This window comes from Triticum aestivum, chromosome 1A (genome assembly GCF_018294505.1).
Source record: "Triticum aestivum cultivar Chinese Spring chromosome 1A, IWGSC CS RefSeq v2.1, whole genome shotgun sequence".
In the NCBI taxonomy this organism is placed as follows: Eukaryota; Viridiplantae; Streptophyta; class Magnoliopsida; order Poales; family Poaceae; genus Triticum; species Triticum aestivum.
In genome coordinates, this window is record NC_057794.1 from 426,649,647 (window position 1) to 426,664,161 (window position 14,515).

General features: G+C 44.1%; 1 long non-coding RNA gene across 13 annotated transcripts; it reads left to right on the forward strand.

The window, feature by feature from the left end:
* Nucleotides 1-1,900: 1,900 nt before the first annotated feature.
* Nucleotides 1,901-8,150, forward strand: LOC123053853 (uncharacterized). Of its 13 annotated transcripts, none has more exons than XR_006425948.1 (11): nucleotides 1,901-2,198; nucleotides 2,272-2,378; nucleotides 2,502-2,581; nucleotides 2,673-2,695; nucleotides 2,947-3,018; nucleotides 3,140-3,259; nucleotides 3,361-3,480; nucleotides 3,572-3,612; nucleotides 4,228-7,001; nucleotides 7,111-7,215; nucleotides 7,700-8,150. It is a non-coding gene; the product is annotated as an uncharacterized lncRNA (long non-coding RNA). The 13 variants fall into 13 exon arrangements; XR_006425915.1 differs by having other exon boundaries at nucleotides 1,904-2,198; nucleotides 3,572-6,175; nucleotides 6,873-7,001; XR_006425958.1 differs by having other exon boundaries at nucleotides 3,572-7,001; nucleotides 7,111-7,229.
* Nucleotides 8,151-14,515: the final 6,365 nt, after the last annotated feature.

Consider the following 14,515-nt stretch of genomic DNA (forward strand, 5'->3'; position numbering starts at 1 on the left):
TTAACATCAGGAAGCAATGTTTAGAGCAAGATAACAACATGCTAGAGGAACATATCATGGCAAAACAAGGCATGGCATGAAACTACACAAAGCATACAACAGAAGTCCTTTACTGACCATAAGCCAAAAGGGATCAGGAAATACAATGGCACCCATGTAAACATAGCAAGTTCTTTAACATATTCAGACTTAGCAGAAAACTGGAACATGGCAAGACAGAGTTACGTAGGCATGTTTGCGAGCACGATGCACTCACCACAAGGCATTGCATGACAATCTAAGCATACACCCAGCAAGTAGACATGATAAATAAGCTAACCATGGCAAGAACACTCTCATAGCATGCATGGATCAACTACAACAACCTCGGCAAGATTGATTAACACATAAACAATCTGCAAGGAACATTTTATAGCAAAAGTAGAGCAAGATTGAATCATGCTAGGGTACTCCATAATTGCAAACAAAGACATTGATGGATATAACATAACAATATCTCAAAAACATCCTTACTGAACATGCTCAAAAGAGGCATGGATCATTCTGTAGCAACATGAATACATGGCATAAAAATAACATCAGGAAATGACAGAAGAATTCTAAGTCACTGAAATCAGCAACATCACGAGAGCTACTTTGCATGCTTGTGCTAGTCACCACAAAGATCACAAAAATACATGGCATACACCCCTGTAAAGATGGCATGACATACAACAGAACACATGTAGAGCTCAAGATCATACGAGGCACACATTAAACATGGCAAAAATGACAAATGTCCATAATCTGATAAGAATCTGAGACTAACATCACATAGCACTCTTGCAACAACATTTATGGCATCAAGATGAACTCAAATGAACATGGTGCAATGGAATGAAATGAAGTGCACATCCAGACGAACAATTTGATATGCTACACGCCCAAAACGGAGCCACAAATGCAAAGATATGACATGATGAAGTTAGCTAAAAATACTAGGGACTTAGGCAGAAAACGGGTCAACCTCTAGGGTTTACTGTAGCGGCGGATCTAGATCGGGCACGGGTGACGAGGTTGGACGGGGAGCTCGCCGAAGTTGGCGCCAGAGCTCGGAGAAGAGGGTCGGCGAGGTCGCTGGAGCGGGGGACGCCGGATCCGGCCACCAGAGTCGTCGGGGCGGCGCGAGGCGGCGGCGAGGGTGGCCGCCGTGGTCGGGGTCGGCGGCGAGCGGAGAGGAGGGGACGGTCGGTGGCGGACGGCGGCTGGGGAGGCTCGGCCGGCGGCGCGGGCGACTGGGCCTCAGGGGCCAGCCTCGGGCCTGGCGCGGCGACGGCCACATGGCGGCTTGCGGTTCGTCGGTGGCGGCGGCGCGGACGTGTCCGGCCCGATCAGATGCGTCCGGCGGTGAGAGGAGGAAGAGGCTAGGGTTAGGGATGGAAATGATCCGGGATTTTCGGGGGAGATGCCTATTTTAACCTATAAGAATGCTGGGCGACTCCCCATCAGGAAGCTCCCCCGATTTGCTCCTTCGTTGGCCGTTCGATCTGCCAGATTTCGGTCAACCGAGTCGTCCAGACCGTTACATCTTTACTGCACATTTTACCTTGCTATTATTTTTTCTCCTCCATGACTGATGGGCTCTCAGCACCTGTCTATTGGCTGGGTGAGACTTCCCCGCGTGAACCTTTCCCTACGCGCCACGCGTCGTGGGTTGCCTGGCTCGTCTGCAGTTGATTTTTTTTTTTTGAGGGGGACGTCTGCAGTTGATGGAAAGGATGAATCGTCGCATGCACACCCGCCGGTACCCTTTCGCACTATGACGAGTGGCCCGAGTTGGCTGATGGTCCTATTCGTCAGTGGTTTCTTTATTGGCTGGGTCAGCCCGTTGAACATGCGAGAGCGCTTTGGGCCAGGCCGCACTTCCCGCGCCGCGCGCGACGTGCCTGACTCCTTTCGCCCAGACGCCCAGCCCCACAGCCGCCGCAGCACTCCGCCCCCATCCTCCTGTCCTCCACCATGAGCGCCTCCTCCTCCGCCTCCCCGCCGCGGCCTCTTCCTTCCTTGGTCGGCAGCCACTGCATCTCCTCACCGTGGGGAGTGACAGTAGCGGCAGGGAGCCTCCCATCCCCTCGAGCCGCCGGTGCCGGATCCCGCTTCCGCCGTCCCCTTCGCGCAGTCCTCCGCGCCCGCCGGCCAACTACATGTGCATCACCCTGGTAAGTACCAGCCCATGCTCTGTTCTTATTCTCCGGCGAGATTTTCTCAGCTATGTTTCTTCTCCGGCTTGAGGGAGTGGATTTCCATCACTGGATTCTTGGATAAAACGAGGAGATGCAAGATAGTCCACAACCGCATGGGCCAAACCTACAGGCTATAGCTGGATTGGCCTTGTTAAGGTGCGTATAAAAATACAACGTCGAAAAAGTAGTTGATAGTTATTAGTTGATTCTCTAATCTGATCGAAATATTCTCACGAATGTTTCTTTAGTGATAATATATTAAGATCTGGAACATTGTAGAGCAACGAGTGACAAAAGTATTAGATGAGATCTGGAACAATGCAGCTAACTCTTGGTTGACTGGACTTATGAGGCGCAAGGTGATCTTCTTCGCCTGTAACAGGATGTATTTCTCTTTCATATTATTGAATACATTGTTAAGGATTGAATGTTCTATTTGGTACTGTCCAGATGAGTTCGTCCTATGCTAGAAGGTGAGCTGATCCCAACCTAGGCCTCATGATGCTCCTGTCCTGCATAAGTTTTTACTCTCCTCAGATTTTAGGTTGGGTGTATTAACATATATGCCACACACTAAATTTACATCTTAGTGTAAGAGTAAATAGGGATAAATCATTGCACCTTGTTAAAAAATTACAACGACAGAGAAGAAAGGAGTAGTTGATAAGGTTGTTGTGGTGTTTCTTTGTAAATAATGACATGCTAACTTGCTTGTTTAATTTAGGTGTGTGGGATATAGGAGATACAAGGAGAGATATTTCAGTTGCAATCCAGCTTTATTTCATTGTGAAACATGGTAGGCATGCATAGCGTGCTAGTCTTTTACTCTACAGTCCTGCGCCGCTGGTCAATTTTGATAGTTAGAATACATATATTGTACACTTTTACATTTGATAACCTGAATTCTTCAATGACAGAGAGAGCTACATGGAGGTTTCACTGAGGGAGATGGGGTTGATGGAGAAGAAGAGGAAACAGAGGCGGGTGTTCTTGCGGCGCTCGGCTGGTTCCAAGACCGTGAGGGGAAGGACTTCATGGTGCGTGCGTGCTTTGCCTTCGAACCAAATCGAACCCAATAGAAAAACACACGCACATGCATCTTTTCCTTGTCCCTGATGTTGTGTTGTGATTGTTGTAGCCTCTGGAGGGGAAAGAGCAGAGGATTCGGGAGAAGAAGCAACCAGAGAAGCCGGAGAACACGGCCCCTGTCCTGTATATCAGCCACATCCCCCATGCTTCTATGAGTACCAGATGCAAGGTATGTCTCTATCAGTAGAGCTTGGAGAAGTGCAGGTGATGCAAGGGGTCTGTTCCTAATGTCATTTTTGTTGGTTTGGATGGGTTTGCAGGTTTCTCAGTAGCTTGGGGCTATTAAGAAGATGGTCAGTTGGTCAGTATTGCCCGGAACTGCAAGATATCCTATACTGCATTATTACAAGATATCTGGCGATTTGTGTGTGTTTTCTGCAAGCCTCTAACATGCTGTTTGGTCATATATATGTAGACATGAAAATCTAAGCATTCAGATAGTTATAAGTACATATATTTCAGTTGCAACTAAACTGTACATGACGATGAATGAATATTAACTAAGTCATTCACACAAATAAAAAAGTATCACGGCAAGAGTGAATATCCAATTAAAAGTTCATGAAGTCAGACAGATAAAAAAGCTGATTCTTAAACACGAACAAATAGATAGAATCTCGCACAATTGCGACACCTTCGCCTTATCGTTGTTACCTTTTCTGCTTCCCTTCTCTTTATTCCCCTTAGTTCTGTTTATCCTACCCCTAGATCAAATATCATTTGGCGGGTGGATGTTAACTTCATTAGTAATGGTGCAACCAATAAATTCTTCAAACTCTTGTGGTACAGTTTATTGTTTTGCTGGGACATTCAGTTCGTTGCTTTCCATCTCTAGAGAGCACGCCTCATTCTGATTGTTTAGTTTGAATTAGCACATTGAGGACAAAACATCTCGTTTGTTTTCCATCTACTGCAGAACCTACTGGACAGAACAAAGTCGAGGGAAGAAGTATGCGAGTCAAGTATCTGTGATGACCAACTGATGAAAATCACATTTGAGTGGCCCAGTCGTTTGATCTGCTCCAACACTACCGTTCCGGCTTTCAGATTGAGTAACCTGTACCCACGTCTACTGCAAACCTACTAGACAGAATAAAATCGAGGGAATAAGTATATAAACTCGTTAGTTAATCAAGATGAATAGATTTGCCTATCTGCAGACAGCTCTGAATCAGTTTTTACCCTTTCTTTTCTAGAAAGATAAGAACAATACCCAGTACGATCCTCTTCTTCTGTACCAGCTTCACTGAGGCAGGGGCGGAGCCAGGATTTGAACATAGGGGGGGCCAAGCTAAGTTGACAAGAAAAATATCTAGTGCAGAAAAAAAACCCGTATAGGTGGTGCTTCGGTGCTATAAAAAGATCATTACATTTGAATTAGTTTAAATTTGCCTCCATGATTGCTAGTAAAAAATCTTAATATTAATAATTTCATCAGAAGGGGTCTTGGCTGCAAATTATATTATTATTTTTATGAGAAGGGGTTTCCCTCCGCCACATTTTATAAGAGAAATGAGGCATCTACTAATTATTTATCAATGTAGATTATCATGCCATGACAAAGCAAGCCGTCTCACATTTTACTTCTAAGACGGGTGTTCACAGTTTTAGTAGTAAAAAAAACACTTGCCGTTGAAATTGGGAGAGTTATAACTAGATGCAGCAACATGCTTCGAAATGAATTAATCTTGATGCTTGATGGTGTTTTTCTCTTCATAGCCGTTGAACTGAAGTTTCAGAATTTGTTGTACTGTATAAGTTCGTCATATGAAATATTTGCACCACATATAGGAACTAGTATACGATAATTTGCATCACGATGATTTCTTGAACAAGTAAAATATAAAAAATCTCACGGCATCACTGATCACCCAAAGAGAATAAATGAAATCTATAAATTACACACATACAAAAAAAGAATTGAGAATGATTAGAATATACTGTAGGATCTTAACCTTGGCAAGTTTAGTACGATTGGCTCGAGCCTAATGAATCAACGAGTGAAGCAACTACGTCGCCGTTTGAATCCAATCTGATCCTAAGTTGAGCAGGGAGGGCCAGGGGCACGCAGGCGGCAGGGGAGCGGATGGCAGCGGTGCAAGGGCTAATCCCACGCACACGCTAATCACGGGAGAGCGCCACGACCTACGAAACTACGGACGTGGCCATCTGGCCATTAATGGGCTTTCTCATGGGCTCTTTGCCGTTTTCCAGAATTTACCTTGAGGTGATAGGAGGGGCCAGGTACAAGTGTTCACCGTTGTTATCGCTAATTACCTCGTGGTGGCTGGTGACTGCTTGCTTGATCGTTAGGGGGGGCCAGGCCCCTGCTCGCCCCCCCTTGGCTCCGCCACTGCACTGAGGAGCCAATTAGTACAAAAATGTCTTTTGAATTTCATAGTTTTGGTCATGATGCCATCATACCGCATGCATGGTGCTTATGCAACTATAAGTCTATAACTACAGAAATGTACCTTTCTTTGCCTACAGCTAAATATGACCCGTCTTAGATGGTTTGGAAGAACTAATATATGTACTCTCCCTTTTGCCTACTTTTGGGTATGAATAGTTCAACTGATTTTTGGTGATTCAGATTATAGTATCCAGCTTTCCTGGCTCTATTTTGTGCATCTAAATTTTTTGTGTGCAAATATGTTCCTGAAAAGACATGAGTTGTATAGTTCAGCATCCTGCTTTGTGGTAGGTTGATAATATTCCATTTTTATGATTACCCTGCTTTAGATTATTCTTGTGTGCCTTGTGCAGCCTTTCCATTCTAGGCATCATTTCTCAATTGTTTGGGGTCCAATTCTACAAATGCTTGGATGTGTTGGTTCGGCCTTCTGTTAATCTCCAGATGATAGGTCAGGCAGGCAAGTTAATTCTCTAGTTTCTCATGATACTTCTAAAATCTATTGCATAGTAGGATACGTGCCTGAAATGTGTGCACACTTACAATTTCGGTTGTGGAGTTAAATTATAAATCGATTTGATACGATAGATATGTATAGAAAAAGCTTTCAACCAAGCAGACTATTCTTTTAGTATATAAATAGTATGGCTATATACACTGAGTGCAAAAGCTATTTGTTCGCCACTTAAGCTTATATATTTTCTTTAGCTATCGTCCTTTGACATTTTCTTTATGCAATGGTTGGTTGATCAAGCCGAGGACTTCCCTGCGGTGCTTGGTTGGACCATGTTTCATTCAGCTAATAAAATAGTATATATGTGTGTGTGATTGGTTCATCAATTTTCAGAAACATTTGTTGCCCAGTAGCTTCCAAATAGCAGTTTTGCTTTCTTTGTTGCACCTATATACTTGCACCTTACAACAACCATCATGTTCGCAAATCGTCTCTATTAATGTCCTTTCTTTACTCATTTAGGACTTATGAGTTGATTAATATGTCACTCTCAATAAAGTGTTTTCTTTAAATGAGGAATGACATATATAATTGGTTCTATTATAATAGCTAGCATTCATCTTTTCCAAATAAATTGTACTGCCTTTTGCTTTATCTCTTGGTATATTTTTCATTGCTAACAATTGATCTGTAGAGATGCTATTCTGTCAAGATTTTCTGCTATCAAATAATTCATGGCCAGCTACAATGTTTACCCTTTTATGTAACTATTGAGACCCTCTCAGCTGTGCGATGTAATCTCAGCTCTCAGGCGCTAGATTATGTATGTACTTGCCTCTCGTTATGGCGCTCACAATGCTTCATGTTTGTTTACCTTTCTCATTTCGGTGCTGTCCTGTAATAAAACAAGATATTTACTCAAATCCTTGCAGGAATAACTAAGCCTTTCAAGGATGTTGCTTGAAGATGGAGGGATCTTTCCCTACAAGTTTGTTCTTTTTGTTGTTACAGCAAAGACTACTTCCTGGGTTGTCGAGGTGAGCTGTATGATGTAAGCACTTATGGAGGAGAAAAAATTACTTAGAATTTGACTTCTCCTGCATTTATAGGCTAATCAAGTGACCTTTTGTCAACTTTTATGCAATCTGGCTCTCCAAATTTTGTGCTTGCTCTGAACTCTCAAAATTTGTGCTTTGTTGTCCTGTGTTGATTAGTCAAATCCTGGTTTTGTCTTAAAGACTATACCCAGCCATGTCCTAGGTTTTTCATTTTGTATGAATTTCATGTTTCACTGGAATATGAGAATACACCAACTGGAAGAACTGTTGAGCAACACATTTTCATGGGATTTTATATGTTGTGATGTCTGATTTTTATCTCTCTTCTAGTTTACATAAAGAAGCCTAGGTAAGTACTCAAGAATTTTGTTTTCGTCTATATTGACAGACTTTAGGTATTTTTTTAGAATGATTCTGAAACGAGGTCACTCCTACTGATCTTGCTCTTCGTGTCCGGTGGCAGGATGCTAGGTCAAGAATGCAGGGTGGGCGAAAGAAAATTGTGAATGCTTTTATCTCCGTGGTCATTTGGAGCATATGGAGGGACAAGATAGCGGGCTTTAATAGTGTCTTCGCGCTGCTCCAGAGAGTCATCGATCCTGATACTAGGCAGTAGGCTCGTGTGAGCTTGGGTCATTTGATCATCCCCGATTGTGTAAAGACTCCTCTGGAATATATGCAATCCTATTGCATGGTTTAAAAAAGAATGATTCTGAAACGGGTGTAAAGCAGTGTACGTGCTTGGCAACAGCTAAACCTACTAATATATGGAATTTTTTTCAAAGCACACATGGTGTTAGTGGGTCTCTGCTCCAGTTGGCGCAACGGGTGGTATCATGCCCATGCCTATATGACACGATATACTTCTTTGTAATGTAATCAGTTGTGCATGTCAATGGAAGTGGTTTAAAGCATGTAAGCTGATGCATCTTGTGCTTGCTTGTCACTATTTGTACTAGGCAAGGTCTACAATAGATTATATATTCATTCAAACATGTACTTGGTTTGCTTCCTTTTCCTGCTTGAACATATGTAAGTTCTTATTATCTTTACATGCTTATTTGGTGAGGAAGCCATCACCATCTAATTCATTCATATTATTTCCTTTTTAGTTGTAGTGATGCAAGGTATACCCTCCCTTGGAGAAAGAAAGATATTATGTGATCGCGTGATTGAATAGTAGGTAGCTAAGGAGACGAGCCATTAGTTTGAGTTCAGGAAGAGGTGACAGCGCATGGGAGCTTGGTAGTAAGAAAATGTGGTTTGAGGTGCTTTCACATTTTCCTGAAATTTCTCATTAGTATGTAGAGTTCAAGTAAACCATAACGAACCTGGAGGTTTATCTTATCTATGTTTGTACCCATGCAAATTTTGAATTGTTTACTTTGATGGTTTATCGACTGTTAGAATATAGTAGGTTGTGTTCAACGTGCTCACAAAATTGAATAGAATCCATTCGATGTCGAATTCAGATTAAATCTATGGACTAGCTCATTCAGGTATTACAGGGGAAAACAACATTTGTTTTCTGGATTCAGTTTTGGTTCTTTTTGTAAATATGGTCGAATAGTGATCTTAATGAAACATTGCATTTTTTCCATACAAGTCGCTGGTATAATTTGTACCTAGCAAATAAATTTGTGTCACTATCTATTTCATCAGGTAAAAACACCAACATGTTGTTTGAGATGCATGTATCAGTTGTAGCCAAGATGTGCGTATGATGATGTATTGCTGACCATGGAGCCAACTTAGAGACTTGAGACGTTGCCACTTGCTCCTACCACCATGCAAGTGGTTGATGCTTTAGTGTTGAACTGTTGATGAATCCCTCTTTTCTCTTTAATCTATGTGATGATGTCCCTTGCCATAAATACTTGTTATGTAGATTCAATAGAAATGATGATTTAGCCATGTTTGATAGTTATAAAACAAATGTCATAGATGATAGCTATTACTGTTATGGAGACGTTTCAAACTATTGTTCATCTACTATTCAACGTTTGATGCTCCTTCATTATTTTTATATAGAGGGGCTAAAGCTCCGATCATACATGTTTGCTCAAACCTAAAGCTCCTAACTAATGAAAATATTTTGAAAGCACTCATGATTTTAAAGGTACATATATTTTTAAACAAAAGCCTATGTATTTTTTGCTCAAACACATAGTCACTGAAGATGCAAATATTTTCAATACGAACATGGTTACAAATGGGTCTTTGCGAACATGGTAGCAAATATATTGTGCTATCAAATTAAAATGTGTATATACATCTCATTGTAGATAACAATCCACCATGTTTCCTATTAAAGGGGATTAAACCATGGATATGCTTTTCATCGCGCACATGGATTTAGCGTGCCTCTGCGCCATTTGGCGCAACGGGTCCACTAGTTTATACATAGAAGGAGCTAGGAGGCTCCAAATTAAGCACGGTTTTTGGCCACGCGATCGTGATCGAACGACCGAGATGATGGAGGGGGTTTAGGAGGGTTTTGGGCCACTTTGGAGAGGTTTTGGGCCACTCTGGGGAGGTGTTGGGCTGCAACACACACGAGGCCTTTTCGGTTCCTTGGTTAACCGTTGGAGTATCAAACAAAGTCCAAATGGGACGAAACTTGATAGACGGTCTACCCGTAATAAACCAAGGCCGGTTGGTAAGTCTCGGTCCAATCCGATAATGTTTAACACCCGCACACGAAAAATGGCAAAAGGGGACGCCGGAGGACATAGGAGTGCCGGAATGCAAAACAGACAACGGGGAGAATGCTCGGATGCATGAGACGAGCACGTATGCAAATGCGATGCACATGATGACATGATATGAGATGCATGACAAGACAAAATGCAAAACGAAGACGAAACCCAACAACAAGGAAATATCATAACTTAGTGCCGGAAATGGCAAGAGTTGGGATACAAATATGGCAGGTTACATATGGGGCATTACAACCTGACTAATTGTAAACAAGAGGAAGGTGAGTCCACAACCCATTGGGTGCGCTGGGTCAAGGAGATAATTCATTCATCTGATAAGATGCATGCCGGCTCGGCAGTCTTAATGTTGGAGAAAAATTTCCGTTTTGAACCTCTGAAGAAAAAGCTGAGGCGGCTTAAACGTGACTGCAATGACATGGGCCAGTTGATGGCAGCTCTCGTCAAGTATGCTGATTCTGATAGTACCAAGGACCCTGTGTCTGATGAAGAAAAGACAGGGAAGGGAAAAAAGAATGGCAACGGCAAGGGTCACCAGCATAATCCGGCAAATCAAGGAGGTAATAAACGTAAGACTGACGAATTTGTGGCTAACACCAATGCGCAGGGCAACAATCAACGGCGCAAGGGTAGGCAACCCCCTCGGTCGGGCGGGTCAGGTCCCACCCTTGAGCAACTATTGAATGAACCTTGTCCAAGACATGACACCCGGGAGAAGCCAGCCACCCATCTGTGGAAGGACTGTACAATCATGAAGGCGTTTAAAAATTCAAATGCTTTTGATGGAAGTCACGGCCCTGGCGGCGGTTTAGGCGGAGGCGGCTTTCATGGCCCGGGTGCCGGTTCAGGTGGAGGCGGTTTTCACGGTCAGTGTCATACGGGTAACCAAGGAGGTTACAATCCACAACCCGGCCAAGGTAATCAGCAGCAATCCGGATATCAGAGCAACCAAAAACAGTTGAATAGTGGGCAATATCATGTATTTACCACTAGCTTGTGCAAAAGGAACCAAAAGCTTCACAAGAGGGCTGTCAATGCCGTTGAGCCGGCGATTCCACGTTACTTACGGTGGTCAGAACAACCTATTGTGTGGAGTAGAGAGGATCACCCTCCCCGGGTTGATAATCCGGGTCACTTGGCCTTGGTAGTAGCGCCTCAGGTTGGTGGATATAAATTCACTAAAGTACTCATGGATGGAGGCAGTAGCATCAACATCCTTTACTATGAGACGTTTCGTCAGATGGGGTTGACTGATAAGAGTCTTAAGCAATCCAACACTATTTTTCATGGTGTGGTACCTGGCAAGTCGGCATACCCAATTGGTAAGATTGAACTGGAAGTAGCCTTTGGGGATGAATATGATTCCAGAGCGGAGAAATTAACCTTTGAGGTGGTTAAGATCAAAAGCCCATATCAGGCTTTGTCTGGACGGCCGGCTTATGCCAAGTTCATGGCTCGGCCGTGTTATGTGTATCTGCAGCTCAAGATGCCGGGTTATAAGGGCACCATTATAGTACATGGAAGCCGGAAAATAGCTCTGGAGTGTGAAGAAGGAGATGCTGCATATGCCGAGTCTGTTTGTGCAACAGAGGAGCAAAAGTTTTATAAAGATAATGTTGACCTGGCAGACATGATGTCACTAAAGAAGCCAACAACGGAGCATGAACCGGTGTTGAAATTCAAGTCAGCTAATGACACTAAGACGGTTGATTTTGTGCCAATGACTCATCCAAGCAGTTCATCATTAGTGCCAATTTGGATCCAAAATAGGAAAGCGCGCTCATCGAGTTCATCCGTGAGAACCAAGACATCTTTGCATGGAAACCTTCTGACATGCCTGGTGTCCCGAGAGAACTCGCTGAGCACACTCTCAATATTGATCCAAAGTTTAAGCCGGTCAGACAATTTCTCTGACGGTTTAACGAGGAAAGGTGTAAAGCTATTGAAGAGGTGGCCCGGCTATTGGCGGCCGGGTTCATTGTGGAAGTCTTTCACCCAGAGTGGTTGGCCAACCCGGTGCTTGTACTAAAAAAGAACGGCACCTGGCGTATGTGTGTGGATTACACCGATTTAAACAAGGCTTGTCCAGCCGACCCTTTTGATCTCCCCTGTATTGATCAGATCATTGATGCTATGGAGGGTTGTGCACGTTTGAGTTTTCTGGATGCTTATTCAGGTTATCATCAGATCAAGATGGCAATCAAGGACCAGGAGAAGACAACTTTCATCACTCCATTTGGAGCCTTTTGCTGTGTGTCTATGCCCTTCGGGCTTAAGAGTGCCCATGCAACTTATCAACAGTGTATGCAGAATTGACTTCACAATCAGATTGGGCGTAATGTTCATGCTTATGTGGATGACACAGTGGTAAAGTCCAGGAAGGAGGAAACCTTGGTCACAGATCTGAAAGAGACATTTGATAACCTCCGGGTCTACAAAATGATGCTTAACCCGGCCAAGTGTGTTTTTGGAGTCCCAGCTAGCAAGCTCTTGGGTTTTTTGGTGTCCAACTGAGGTATTGAAGCTAACCCAGAGAAAATTAAGGCAATCACATCCCTGGCCAGGCCAACATGCATCAATGACGTTCAACGGCTAGAGGGTTGTGTTGCTGCTTTGAGCCGGTTCATAAGCCGGTTAGGGGAGAAGGCGATGCATTTGTATCAGATGATGAAGAAAACAGATGATTTCGTTTGGAGCGATGCCGCGAACTCTATTTTTGAGGATCCGAAGAAACAGCTTGCTGAGCCGCCGGTCCTAGCTGCTCCAGTTGAGAAAGAGCCACTATTGTTATATGTAGCCGCCAACTCACGGGATGTTAGTGTGGCAATTGTGGTGGAACATAAGGATGTTGGCAAGGAACATCCGGTTCAACGGCCAGTTTACTACGTCAGTGAGGTGTTGATTGAATCTAAACAAAGATATCCACATTGGCAGAAGCTCGTGTATGGGGTGTTCATGGCGAGCCGGAAGCTCAAACATTACTTTCAGGGTCACCCAATCACTGTGGTTAGCTCTGCTCCTTTGGGAGACATCATTCAAAATAGAGAAGCCACTAGACGAGTCACCAAGTGTGCCATTGAGCTTGGGTCTCATGGGTTGAAGTATGTACCACATACTGCGATCAAGTCTCAAGCACTGGTTGACTTTATTAATGACTGGACAGAGATGCAGATGCCGGAGGAGAAACCAGACAACACATATTGGCCTATTCACTTTGATGGGTCCAGACAGTTGGAAGGCTCGGGGGCTGGAGTTGTTTTAACGTCCCCTCGAGGTGAAAATTTTTGTTATGTGTTGTGGCTGATGTTTCCTTGCACTAACAACGCAGCGGAATATGAAGCGTTGCTCCATGGTCTTCGAATGGCTAAAGAGTTGAGCCTGAGCCGGGTCCGGTGTCTTGGCGACTCAGATTTGGTAGCTCAACAGGTGTTAGGCAAGTGGGATTCCAAAGATCCTCCCATGGCGGCTTATCGCCGTGAAGTTGACGTTGTTGCAGGGCACTTTAAAGGTTATTAGGTGGAGCACATTGACCGTAGGAAGAACGAAGCGGCCAATGCTTTAAGCCGGTTGGGATCTCAGCGCAAGCCGGTGCCACCTAACACCTTTTTGGATATTTTGCATAACCCGTCTGTTATGTTGCCTATAGAATAAGATCTAGCCGTTCTTGTCCCGGAGGCGCAGTTGGTGGCGGCTCTTCACGTCATTCCAGATTGGACAGTGCCGTTCTTGGCTTACATGACCCGGGGCGAGCTGCCAGCGGATAAGACCCTGGCCCGACAGATAACCCGGCGGTCTAAGTCAATGACGATTTCTGACGGAGAACTATACCATCGCAGCGTCTCTGGAGCGTTTCAGCGGTGTGTTTCCCCTGAAGAAGGCCAAGAAATACTTCGGAGATCCATGAAGGCGATTATGGTCATCACGCCGGGTAAAAATCTTTGGTGGCCAAATCTTTTCGTCATGGCTTTTACTGGTTGACGGCTCACGCTAATGCAGAAGATTTGGTTAGTAGATGTGATGGATGTCAAAAATTCACACGACGAGCACATGTGTCGGCTCAAGAGCTGCGGATGATTCCAATCACTTGGCCGTTTGCGGTCTGGGGGCTTGACATGGCTGGACCTTTCAAAAGGTCTAAGGATAAAAAGACACATCTTTTAGTGGCAGTTGACAAATTCACAAAGTGGGTTGAGTCAGAACCAGTGAGTAAGTGTGATGCGGACACAGCGGTTCAGTTCGTGAAAAAGGTGATCTTCCGTTTTGGTTTTCCACATAGCATTATCACTGACAATGGCACTAATCTGTCCCAAGGGGCTATGGAGGAGTTCTGTCAGCGCAAGCATATCCGGCTTGATGTTTCTTCAGTAGCTCATCCTCAATCCAATGGTCAGGCTGAGAGAGCAAATCAGGAAGTCTTAAAAGGCCTCAAGCCCCGGCTTATGGTTCCCTTGCAGCAAACGCCGGGTTGTTGGGTAGAGGAGTTACCCTCGGTGCTGTGGAGTATCAACACCACCCCTAACAGCTCTACAGGTTATACACCTTTCTTCATGGTTTATGGAGCG